At 43.5% G+C, this 10991-nt stretch overlaps 1 protein-coding gene across 4 annotated transcripts in view; it reads left to right on the top strand.

The window, feature by feature from the left end:
- PML (PML nuclear body scaffold) overlaps positions 1–10991 on the top strand; it is a 55530-nt gene that overhangs the window by 18138 nt on the left and 26401 nt on the right. The window lies entirely within an intron of this gene.

Here is a 10991-nt window from a genome sequence, read left to right on the forward strand (position 1 = left end):
GAGAGTCCTGAGGACATATTCATTTGCTTTTTCTGTCTTGATACCTAAAGATACTTTTCATTACTGAGATTTATTAATTTAACCAAGCTGTCTTAGTACTGGGCATTTTGTATCAAGTTATTCTAGAACCTGACTTGCTCCTTTAGTCTAGAAGTTCTATTTCAGTGAAAATTTCTTATGTTACCCCTCCTCCTCTTTCTTCCTCTTACTTACTTTCTTCTTGCTCTCTTACCTTTAGTATTACAGTTTTTAATTTATGATTTTATTGTTTTTCAGATTAATAATCTTAACAGTATTACTACAGTTTGGGGGAAATGTGTATGTTTAATGAGTATTGAATGAATAGCAAAGATCAGAACCATAGTAGGCCCTCAAAGCTACATAAAATCATTTTATTATCTTTTTTATAAAAGTAATTGTGTGGTACTTTTGTTGCTAAATTATGTCCGACTCTTTTCAACCCCATGGACTGTAATCTGCTAGGCTCCTCTGTCCATGGGATTTCCTAGGCAGGAATACTGGAGTTAGTTGTATATGTTTAATGAGTATTGAATGAATAACACAGATCAGAACCACGGTAGACATCAAAACTACATAAAATCATTTTACACCCATTTTTATAAAAGTACTTGAGAACATCAAAGTTGTTTGTCACATAAGGAGTTACTACTTGTTTTCTATATCCCCAGATTCTATTTACATTTAATGATTAACTTTATAGTCATTGAACTGCGTAATAAATACCTGCTTTGGTATATTTTACAATTTGGATTTGTTCTGTCAAAGCTGGTAGAGTTGGAGAGGTGTTTTGAGATTGGTACAACTAAATAGAAGAGCTGCCTCTGTATCATATGTTCCTTAACGAACAGAGTATTAAGTTACATACATGCATGCACGCTCAGGTGTGTCCGAGTCTGCGACCCCACAGACTGTAGTCTGCCAGGTTCCTCTATCCATAGGCTTATCCTGGCTAGAATACTTGAGTGGGTTGCCATTTCCTACTCCAGGGGATCTTCCAGACCCAGGGATTGAGCCTGAGTCTCCTGCAGCTCCTGCACTGGCAGGAGAATTCTTTACCCACTAGTGCCACCTGGGAAGCCCCCAGAAAGTGAAAGTGAAAGTCGCTCAGCCATATCCGACTCTTTGCGACCCCATGGACTCCATGGAATTCTCCAGGCCACAATACTGGAGTGGGTAGACTTTCCCTTCTCCAGGAGATCTTCCCAACCCAGGGATCAAGCCCAGGTCTCCTGCATTGCAGGCAAATTCTTTACCAGCTGAGCCACAAGTTATTGCTATCTGATCATCAAATATCATTTTTCTTATTCATGGCTTTAGTTAATTGATTGTTTCAGCCATCTCCATCTGTTTTGCCATTTTATTTATTGAAATTCAGTTCAGTTCAGTCGCTCAGTTGTGTCCGACTCTTTGCAACTCCATGAACCACAGCACGCCAGGCCTCCCTGTCCATCACCAACTCCCAGAGTCCACCCAAACTCATGTGCATCGAGTAGGTGATGCCATCCAACCATCTCATCCTCTGTTGTCCCCTTTTCCTCCTACCCCCAATCCCTCCCAGCATCAGGGTCTTTTTCAATGAGTCAACTCTTCGCATGAGGTGGCCAAAGTATTGGAGTTTCAGCCTCAGCATCAGTCCTTCCAATGAACACCCAGGACTTGTCCTTTAGGATGGACTGGTTGGATCTCCTTGAAGTCCAAGGAACTCAAAAGAGTCTTCTCCAGCACCACAGTTCAAAAGCATCAATTCTTTGGCGCTCAGCCTTCTTCACAGTCCAACTCTTACATCCATACATGACCACAGAAAAAACCATAGCCTTGACTAGACCGACCTTTGTTGGCAAAGTAATGTCTCTGCTTTTGAATATGCTATCTAGGTTGGTCATAACTTTCCTTCCAAGGAGTAAGCGTCTTTTAATTTCATGTCTGCAGTCACCATCTGCAATGATTCTGGAGCCCAAAAAATAAAGTCTGACACTGTTTCCACTGTTTCTCCATCTGTTTCCCATGAAGTGATGGACCAGATGCCATGATCTTCATTTTCTGAATGTTGAGCTTTAAGCCAAATTTTTCACTCTCCTCTTTCACCTTCATCAAGAGGCTTTTTAGTTCCCTTTTACTTTCTGCCATAAGGGTGGTGTCATCTGCATATCTGAGGTTATTGATATTTCTCCCAGCAATCTTGATTCCAGCTTGTGCTTCTTCCAGCCCAGCGCGTCTCATAATGTACTCTGCATATAAGTTAAATAAGCAAGGTGACAATATACAGCCTTGACATACTCCTTTTACTATTTGGAACCAGTCTGTTGTTCCATGTCCAGTTCTAACTGTTGCTTCCTGACCTGCATATAGATTTCTCAAGAGGCAGGTCAGGTGGTCTGGTATTCCCATCTCTTGAAGAATTTTCCACAGTTTATTGTGATCCACACAGTCAAAGGCTTTGGCATAGTCAATAAAGCAGAAATTAAAATAGCTTGATAATCACTATCTATGTGATAAACTTTGTCTTGTTGTCTTGCAAGATTTACTGACATGTAAATTTAAATCATGTTCATGTTGACTAGTATTCAATACTATATAATTGTAGTGTATTATTATACAACTCAATGAATTTGCACAAGTGATCTAACTTTGCTCAAACTTGAATCTCCTTCATTAACATATAACTACACGTCACTTAAAATATTTCCTGCACTTGATAACTATTCTGGCAGTACTTCCAAGGGGCATCATTGCAATCACTTAAGCTAATGATGGTAATCACATATTACAAATGCTGTGTGGAGGAAGGCTTGACTGGAGAGACCAAGGAGGCCTACTAAGGGACAGTCTTAAAGGGATCAAAGTCATAATTGGGGCAAGAACAAAGGCAGTATTGTTGGGAATTGGTATGACAGGTCTAGGAACTAGAATTCTGCCTTAATCATCTCTACATTCTAGCTCCATAGCTGCAACATAGTTGGTATTCAGTAATTATATTTAAGTAAAGGAAGATAGAATTTAGTAAGACTTAAGGATGAGTAATTGTTGAAGCAGTCTAGGAGGGGAGGAGTCTGGAAATCCCCTTGATCTTTGGCTTGAGTGGCCTTTGGATAGTAGTTCCCTTCACTGCCATAAAGAGGGAAGGGAGGCAGGGACCCATGCAGCAGTGCTCCAGCTGAATGAGTGACATGGCCCAGCAGAACACTGACCACCTCATCTTGAAAGCAGAGACCTACACAGAAAAGAGTGGGGGAGGAAAAGTACAAATTTTCTCTTCCTTTTTCTTGGTTGTGGGGCCAGTATAAGGAGACAGTGCGAAATAGACAAGCCTTCCTTTTCCCCTCTTTCCTAACTTCTCTTATCTTCCTAAGACCTCAGGTTTCCCCATCTCTGCCACCACCTCCTCAGCTAATGGCTAGTTAATGGATAATGCTTTCACTCTCTTTGAGCATCTCGACATCTCCAATTATGCATCTCCTCTCCTGGCTTCAGAAATCTTATTTCCTCAACTGTGTCACCCTGGAGATAGCAGGAACCCAGTCCCATTAAGTGCATTCATACTGCTGTGCAAATGACTAACAGAGCCCTTTAATTCCCCTCTAGCTAATTATTTGAATTTCCAAAGGAGGCCGTTCCTTTCACTACTCCACAGAAGTGAAAGCTCCCAGTCACCTTGTTGAGATGGAGGTGTGACGTGGACGGTTTTTCTGTCACCGTTCACCAAGCCAGGCCCTGCCCTGGAATTTTGCTCTGGGGCCAGCTCTCCTCCACGGGTCCTGATTTCATAGGATTTTTGCTTCTTGCATTCTGAGGGTGCAAGATTTAGGACAGCGTAAGTGGCATGCTGCTGTGGTCCTCATGGGAGGTGAGGCTGGTTTAGGGTGGCACGTCCCTACTGGGAAGGGAGCAGTCCAGAGACCACACTCAGTGGTGATAGTTCCTTACTGCCCAAGGTTGAGAGGCTCACCCACCAGCATCAGGGCTAGCCCGGCTCCCCACGCACACAACCCCGCTGTGTGCTTAATGCCCTGTCTTCTTTCACAACTCCAGAATGTCCAGTGTGTACCTGGCACTGTGCTGCTTGCTTTCCATACACCAGCCCATCGTCTTTGTAACCATCTGTGAGACAGAATCTTCATCCCTATTGTATAGATAAGACTCAGAGAGAGAACGTAATTCACTCACGGTCTCATAGGCAGGAATCATGGGAGAGCTCCCGATGCCTCGTCCACTGTCAGATGGCCTCTGGCATGGACGTTTACACGCAGGCAGCTTAGGAATGGGAAGACTGAGAACCCAGGGAACTTATCGGAGCTTCTGTTAAAATATCCATAGTGCAGTCAATTCACTGCACAGTCATAAAGGAATAAACCAAACAATGTGGCACAAAACAGAAGAGATAGAGCTTTGTTGTAATTCCCAGTTGGAATGTACTCTGTTGGTTCCCCATTGCTTCCTATTTAAAGTCCAAACTCCTTTGTTTAGAATTGAGTATGGAAACGTTTGGAAAATCTCAGTGCATAAAAAGGGGGAGGGAGGAAGAGAAAGAGGTAACTACTATCAGTATAGAATTTTTCCTTTCCTTCCTACTGTCTCTATAATTATCTAAAACAGAATGAACATCCCTGAGTGTCACAAAGTGTAATTGCCTTAAAATAGGAGCTCGTGCATGTCTTTTCAAAAAATAGACCATTTTGAATTTTCAGGCAACTCCATCTGTTGACTGTATGATTTCTTCCATTTCTTCCTTGGTTATAAGGTCTTTACGATCATGAGAGTAAATAGCCAACTGTTATATCCCAATGATGTTGTTTTTCATATTTAACTCTGATTCATCAAAAATATATCTTGTTGTAGTGTATAAGGCAAGGCTCTAACTTGATTTATCCGCCCCCTCCCATAACCAGTTTTCCTGATAAAATTGTTGAAAACCCCTTTAATGTCCATTAGTTTGGGATGCTCTTTTTCATTATGTAAAACGCTGTATTCTGACAGATGACAGGGTCTCTTTCAGGGCTTTCTGTTGTGCTGATCTTTCTCTTGGCTATTAGACCAGTACATTAATAGTGGTAGTTCTATAATGTTGCTGGCACTGAAAATCCTCATCCTTACACGGATTTTTCAAAAAATTTCTAATCTATTTGATCTGTTTACTCCTTCATGTGAAATCTAGAATCAATTGGTTAAGTTTTAAAATCTCATCCTTGGGACTTCCCTCATTGTACAGTGGTTAAGAATCTGCCTTCCAATGCAGGGGATGCAGGTTCGATCGCTGGTCAGAAAACTAAGATTCCACATGTTGAGTGGCAACTAAACCCATGTGCCACAGCTAGAGAGCCCGTGCATAGTACAGCCCATTCTCCGAAACTGGAGAAGCCCCCCGCTCTGCAACTAAAGAAAGCCCACACACCGCAACGAAGACCCAGCGCAGCCAAAATAATAACAATTTAAAAATATTTTGTAATTGCTTTAAAATCTCATTCATAGCTTGCCAAAATTGCTTCAAACCTTTATATTAACTTCAGAAAAATTAATATAATAATAGTCTCTGTAGTTGGGACCTTGATACACTCTTTCGTGTTTTTAAACTTTCTCTGTTAGTGGGTTTTTTGTCCTTTAGTCTATATAAGTTCTACATGTTTCTTGTTAGGATTATGTCTAGGTATTATTATTAATTTTTTTAGCATTTTAAAAATGGCCATTGTGAATGGGAACTGGAAAATATTTACCATATTCCTGGGGTCCAGCCCCAGTTGGATCCAGGGATTCCCTCAGGATGACGGCTTTGGCGATTTAAAGGGATAGCGTCAGTGGAGAGAATCAGAGGCCTAATTATAATTGGCTTACATGAGAAATCAATATAACCCCATGCTCCAATTACTTTGGCCTGAGGAAAGAGTAGAGACAAAAGGAAAGAAAAGGAGATGAGAAAGAACGACATGGAGAGACCAAGCTTTGGTGAGCAAGGCCCGTAGCTTTATTTTTAGCAGGGACTTTTATACCTCAAGTTGTACATAGAAGATAATGGGGGATGCAAAGTCATGTAAGGTGAGCAGACCTTAATCATGATCGCAAATACAAAGGCTTTGGCTGATTTACATCATCTTCTGGTCAGGAGAACTGCTAACATTTTTATTCTGATAAGAATTAGTCAACCAGAAAAACTTACTTTCTCCAAAGGTGACTTTTCGTAGAGTTTAGTACCACTCCCCGAAAACACTAGACAGGGTTGCATTCCTATAGGGCAAGAGTGTCGTGGGGGTAATCAAGGGAAGAATTTATTAGCTTAGAGGTCCAAGGTTATTATTAACATTAAAGCTTCTACTTATATTTCTTATATATCAGCTATATTAATTACACTCCCAGGAACACAGTGGGCAAGAAATATGGAAACTTGGCAGCAGGCATTAACTCAACAAAGAAATCTTCTATCAGTTCTATTTTAACAATTTTCTAACTCCCCGAGAGGCTCTGCATTGTTAGAATAACTAAGTCTCCTTGTGTATACCCTAGAGACTTATAAACTAGAGCTCTAAGTGGCTTTTCTTACAGATAAGAGTGGTTGGGGATAGCCCCTTGTGACTGTCAGAGGAGTTGGTGAAAGTCATGAAGCAGTAAAACAGACAGGCTCAGGTTTTGGGGTAGATGTTCAGGCAGGCCCACAGGGGCACCCCTCGAGTTCTGGCTCGCCTTGCCCACCAGATCTCTCCCACATGACCTTGTCATGGGGTGGGGACTCCTAGGCTGGCTCCCGGCACCACATTTTCTTTCATTTTCTTTGCTGGAATAGAATTCAGCTATTTTAATTCTGGCGTATTGATTTGGTGGTGTTTTAGTTCGTTCTTTTGAGTATTCCAGGAGTAAATGAGTGCCCTTTTGGTCTCCAGACCTACACCTCTTTGCATTAAGTCTGAATCCTTATCATGGAGCTCCTGTGGGCAGGTGCCCACCTCACCTCTGTCACCCCTAAAAATGCCAAGCACACAGGAGGTGAAGAACTAAGCCAAGGAAGTCATTCATGGTCTTGGGTGGCAGCCCCATGAGGGATCATTCTGATTCAGAGTCTGCACCTCAGTCTGAGCAGAAAGTTGGGCTTTGGGCCCCAGGGTGTCTGTTGTAAGGCCCCAAACAGAGAGAGACCTGAAGCTAATTGTCTCCTCCCATCCAGAGGGGAGTGGTGAGGGTATCACTCAGTGGTAGAGTATTTGACTGCAGAGGGGGAGTGATGGCTGGTTTCCCTTGGGAGACCGCACTTGGCGCAGAAGGGGCCAAAGAAGAGGACCCAGCAGAGACTGTGATCCACCCAGCAAGTCTTGCTCTCCCTCCAGAAAGGCCACTCTAGGGGTCCCCTTCCCAGCCTGGAGCACTCTTCTTTTTTTCTAAGTTTTTTTTTTAATGTGGATATTTTTTAAAGTCTTCATTGAATTTGTTACAATATTGTTTCTGTTTTATGTTTTGGTTTTTTGGCCACGAGGCATGTGGGATCTTAGCTCCCAGACCAGGGATCGAACATATGCACCCCTGCATCGGAAGGTAAAGTCTTAACCACTGGACCACCAGGGAAATCCCTATGGAGCACCTTTTCTGAGAAAGGGACACTTACCACAGACTCACCCCCTCTCCCATGGACCCAAAGCTGAGAAAATGACAGCTGGTTCTAGTTCTCCCTTTATGTCTATAGCCTATCTAATCGTCCACATGGAGAAGGTGATGGCACCCCACTCCAGTACTCTTGCCTGGAAAATCCCATGGACGGAGGAGGCTGGTAGGCTGCAGTCCATGGGGTCACGAAGAGTCCGACACGACTGAGCGACTTCACTTTCACTTTTCACTTTCATGCATTGGAGAAGGAAATGGCAACCCACTCCAGTGTTCTTGCCTGGAGAATCCCAGGGACGGGGGCGCCTGGTGGGCTGCCGTCTATGGGGTCGCACAGAGTTGGACATGACTGAAGCGACTTAGCAGCAGCAGCAGCATTGCCCACATCTAATAGAATTCCATTCTTTAATTAAAAACATAGGTAATACATTGACACAGTTCAACCAGGAGAGCAAACTCAGAGGTGTACAGTGAGATGTCTTACTCCACCTCTGCCCTGCCCCATCCCATAACTAATAATTTGTAACCTTCCAAGGTTTCTTTATTCAAATGCAATCAAATATGAATATATTCTTATTTTTCTCCATTCATATACAAAGGGTAGCATTCTACATATACACTTCCACATCTTGATTTATTTAAAATATACGTCATCATAATTGAATACAGTATATGCTGGTTACTGTTCTAACCTTATATACATGTAACACATCTAATCCTTCTACTACTCCTATTATTATCCTTATTTGCCAGGGAGATTTTTGCCTCTAATGAGCCTCCTCTGTTTTTTCCAGCTGTGTAGTACTCTGTTGCACAGGCGCATCTTAATTTATGTAACTCTTTAAGCAGTGATGGGCACTTAGGTTGTCTCTATTCTTTGCTATTATGGACTGTGTTACATTGTACAGATGTTACCTTTTATGCCTGGAGATAGAGCTGTAGAAAAGAAATCTAGAAGGGGGTGTTGCTGGGTCAAAGGATAAATACATTTGTAATTGTGATGAATATTGCCAAATTTCCCTCTCTAGAGTTACTCATTGTTTTCATAATCCTTGGCATTTCTCATTAATAGTGTCATTAGAGAACACTAATATTTCAGTCAATCATAATTATAGTCTTTGTTCAAAACATTCATGACGGACTTATTTGATCTTCTCCAGCACTCCCATATGAGGTGGGAATTACCCATATTTTACAGATAAGAAAACCGAGGTCCAGAGAGGTTACGTGACCTGCCAAGGAACAGCACAGAGCTGAGGTCAGATCCGCATCTGCCCAGCGTTTTTCTCTGCTCCCCCTACCACTTACCTCAGTCACTGGCCCTGCCTCACAGGCTAGATGAGTCTCTGTTACTTAGATCCAGTGTGCTGAGGCTGGAGGCGTTGAAGGCACATGACCCAGTAGTGACCCCCATTCCCTTTTCCACACATTTTTCTGTTTCCAGAGAAGTTTTGCTAGTGTGAAATGAGTCTCCTCTGTTTGATCAAGAGGCTCAAGCCCTGGGACTTACCACCTTGGGTGACTTGGGAAGGTTGAGAGCTGGTGAAGCTGAGGACTCGTGCCTGATACCTGGTGCCAAGACTTTGGAACTGGGTTGGCCAGCAGGCTCTCTGTTGGCATTTCTGGGACAAGTTGATCTCAATAATTGAGACCAAAGTGGCCCCAGCTAAAATCCATTCTCCTGGCCTTAGATGGGCTTACTTGTTATTCTCATTGCTGGTGAGAGTAAATTACAGCAGTATTTCTAGGGAAGTAACTAATATTTTTCCTGGTAATATTTTTTTAATCTATGATTAATGAACTTCTGGCTACGCTGGGTCGTCGTTGCTGCATTGCAGGCTTTCTCTAGTTGCGGTGAACCGGGGTTTCTCATTGCACTGGCTTCTCTTGTTGGCAGGGCACAGGCTCCAGGACACACGGGCTTCAGTAATTGTGGTGCCCAGGCTTAGTCACCTCCCTGCATGTGGGATCTTCCTGAACCAGGGGTCAAACCCATGTTCTCTGCCTTGGCAGGCAGATTCTTAGCCACCAGATCACAGGGAAGTCCTCCTGGTGCTATTTGAAGAGTAATGTTTAATACAATGTTTCAGAATGTGGACTCTGAGCCAGGCTACTTGGGTTTTAGTTAGTTTCCTATTGTTGCTGTAACAATTTACCACAAATTTAGGAGCTTGAAGATGCTAAAGCTGAAACTCCAGTATTTTGGCCACCTCATGCGAAGAGTTGACCCATTGGAAAAGACTTTGATGCTGGGAGGGATTGGGGGCAGGAGGAGAAGGGGACGACAGAGGATCAGATGGCTGGATGCCATCACCGACTCGATGGACATGAGTTTGGGTGAACTCCGGGAGTTGGTGATGGACAGGGAGGCCTGGCGTGCTGCGATTCATGGGGTCTCAAAGAGTCGGACACAACTGAGCAACTGAACTGAACTGAACCATTACACATAGATGGTTATTTACCTCTGGAGGTCAGAAGTCTGCAGTAGGTCTCATTGAGCTACAATCGAGATGCCTGTAGGACAGTGTTCCTTATGGAGGCTCTTGAGGAGAGTCCATTTTCTTGCCTTTTCCAGCTTCTAGAGGCTGCCTGCATTCTTTTCTTTTTTAAAAAAATATTGTTTATTTATTTATTTGACTGCTCCCAGCCTTAGTTGCAGCACATGGAATGTTTAGTTTTGGCATGTGGGATCTAGTTCCCTGACCAGGGATCGAAAGCAGAGTCTTAGCCACTAGACCTCCAGGGAAGTCCCTGCCTGCATTCTGTATTTCATGATCCCCTGCCGCCTTCAAAGCCACCAGGGCAGTATCACTGTGACCTCCACTTCCTCTCCCTCTCTCACTCTCCTGCCTCTCTCCTCTTTCCCCTATGAGGTCTCCTGTGATTACATTTGGAGAAGGCAATGGCACCCCACTCCAGTACTCTTACCTGGAAAATCCCATGGATGAAGGAGCCTGGAAGGCTGCAGTCCATGGGGTCGCTGAGGGTCGGACACGACTGAGCAACTTCACTTTCACTTTTCCCTTTCATGCACTGGAGAAGGAAATGGCAACCCACTCCAGTGTTCTTGCCTGGAGAATCCCAGGGACGGGGAGCCTGGTGGGCTGCCGTCTATGGGGTCGCACAGAGTCGGTGGGCTGCTGTCTGTGGGATCACACAGAGTCGAACACGACTGAATCGACTTAGCAGCAGCAGCAGCAGCAGTGATTACATTGGGTCCACCCAGATAATCCAAGATAATCTTCCCATCTCAAGATCCTTAATGTAATCACACCTATCAAGTCCTTTTTGCCATGTGAAATGAAGTGAAAGTCACTCAGTCAAGTCCAACTCTTTGCGACCCCATGCCCTATACAGTCCATGGGATTCTGCAGGTCAGAATACTGGAGTGG

The sequence above is a fragment of the Bos grunniens genome, chromosome 21 (genome assembly GCF_055505025.1).
Source record: "Bos grunniens cultivar Pamir isolate PY7600 chromosome 21, Bosgru_T2T1.0, whole genome shotgun sequence".
Lineage (NCBI taxonomy): Eukaryota > Metazoa > Chordata > Mammalia > Artiodactyla > Bovidae > Bos > Bos grunniens.